Below are 2,578 nucleotides of genomic sequence, written 5' to 3' on the forward strand. Positions count from 1 at the left end.
AAACAGCGTTTCCAAGGAAGGACATTAAGCTACCTGTTGATTAGCTCCAAAAAGCCTGTCTGCCTTTGTCTCTCCCACAGCACAGACTGTAGCCACCATGTGGTCTGCTAGCTAATTCTGAGGTGTCCGCATAAAGCAGAGGGGCGTCGGGGAATAATCCCTGATTAGCACGGAGAAGGCAGGCAGATGCAGAGGGAAGGGCCAGCTGTGCTATGGAGCAAAGAGCCCTGCCCAGCCCAGAGAGCATTCTGGGATGCTGGGGGACTCTGGTTTATCTTAAACCAGCAAGGGGTCTGGGACAGACATTGTGTAAACTGGTTTGAGCCAAAGCAGTTAACTCTGATACTACATTTAACCAGGTTTATCTCAAACTGGTTTCAGCCATTTTCAAACTGGTTTACCTGCACTGAACATCTTTTCTGTCACAGGTTTAAACCAGTTTCTGATCGCTTAAACCAGTTTATGTGTAATGTCTGTCCCTATCATGCACCATGAGTCCACACTTGGTAGTTTCTATGCTAGAGCTATGATGTGATATTGGCACAATATGTTGTAGCCATCTGGGCAAATGGAGTGTGTTGATGAGGATGCATCGCAACCTGTAGAGTTTACTGTGCCTTCCTGTCTCCTGACTCTGGTTTTTACAGGGGAGACAAGTCACTGGTTATGATGCATTCTCAAGGAGTCAAAACTCTCTGCTAGTCAAAGACCCCTGATCTAAATCCTCTTGTCGCTGGATCAGGCACCATGTGGAACCCAAAGAGCATCATCATATTCTACAAAGTGTCCTGTTACAGACAGTTAAACCCCCACACCTGTTGTGTTTCAGCATGCCTCCTCATCGGATGGTTGGTTTGCTTATCTTTGCAGGAACCGAAGTGAAAAGTACACAAGGTGATTCAAGTCCTAGGAAAGGACCTGAAGGAGGAGGTGGTGAATAAAATCCTCCATCACACCTCATTCCAGGAAATGAAGAGGAACCCTCTGTCAACTACAAAACAATGCCCGGCTGGGCTCTGGACCACAGTATATCTCCGTTCATGAGGAAAGGGGAGCCACTCTGCCAGCACCTAAGACAGGGTTGGCAGGAGAGAAGAAACAGTAGTGACAGCAGGGTTGGGAATAGCTGTACACAATATTTTTTTTAATGCACCTTCACAGGACAGGAATTCCCGGTGTCAGGCTTTTTCTTCTGTGAACCAAGCCCAGCTGCTAAAGATGGGGCTGCCCATAGGACCAGCAGTTAGAGGAATATCCTAGGAAGGCCTGCCCATATAATTCCTAGGCTGAAGATCTTGCTCCTGCTCTCTCAAGGGCATAGCTAATTTTTTGCCTTGGGCTCAGTTCAGACATTGGGAAGTTGGGGCTAAGGCTTCTTGCTTTGCTACCGCATCTATTCAGGTGGCCCTTGTGGCATGCACATAGTCCTGAGACCATGGGTGGTAGCAAGAGCTGGTCTATAGCAGGGTTGGCAACCTTTTGCTAGCGCAGGATGCCTTTTGTGACCCAGTTCTTACTGAGGGCTGCAAGTCCCTGTCCCCTGGGAGCAGCCAGCTGCCTGTGTGTATCCTCATGACTGATCTCCAATCTTTGTGCAGTGAAAGTTACGCAAATCCAGGGCAGCAGCAGGCTCTGCAGCAGAAGGGAGCTCTGTGGAGTGGATGGGCAACACAGAGCAGCTCTATGCTGCTGATCCTCCATGCTGGATCAGACCTTCATGGGCCAGATAGGACATCTTTGTGGGCTGGATCTGGCTCACAAAGGCAGGTGGTCTATAGCACACCTCCATTCCAGGCACATGACCTATGTGGCACATTCCCTGAAGATATAGCACTGCCAGCATCTCTCCCAGCTCCTTCCCCAAACATGTGCAAATATGCAGCCTCAAGCTGTTTCTGTTTCTGCAAGCAAAGTGTCAAGAGTGCTGTTCCAGGACTTTGGCTGGCTGTTCCAGGACACAGGCTGTAATGCTCAGCATGGGGCCTTGGAAGTGTTACTGGGAAAGGAGAGGACAGTTCTCAGATGCCAGCCAGGGGGCAAAATAGCTCTGCAGTGCACACCAATTTGGTCATTTGTTTTCTTCTCACCAGGGATTTCAGGGGACCAGAAGAATCATTTCACGGTGGCCCAGAGTGAGAGATTCAACAGGCACTATGAAGAGCAGATGAAGGGCTCGGCACTCAGATTCCAGATGGAGATATGAAGTCTCCCTGTCCCAGGGTGGGAGGCAGGGATATGAGGTGAACAGGGAGCCTGGAGGAAGTGTGCATTGCCTTAATTGCTAGGAGCCTCCCTTTTTCTACCTCTGCAGTGCAAATGGAGTCTGAACTCTGCCCCCTGGGTTGAAGGTTGTGAGACGTATTGAAGGTTGTACTCTAATTTGCGAGAGAGAAATGTTACTGCTATTGAATGCCTCCTAACCACGCATGGTGGGGTATTTGCTGACAATCTCTCAAAGGATAATCATGTGCTGGGTAGCTGGCAGTGACCTGGCTCAGGGGTTTTGAAAGGGCAAAAGATGATTGGAGGACTTGGGATTCCCTTTCTGCAACAATCAGGCCCCAGAGACTCACCCCCC

The sequence above is a fragment of the Gavialis gangeticus genome, unplaced genomic scaffold (genome assembly GCF_001723915.1).
Source record: "Gavialis gangeticus isolate Ggan-Ray unplaced genomic scaffold, GavGan_comp1, whole genome shotgun sequence".
Classification (NCBI taxonomy): Eukaryota; Metazoa; Chordata; order Crocodylia; family Gavialidae; genus Gavialis; species Gavialis gangeticus.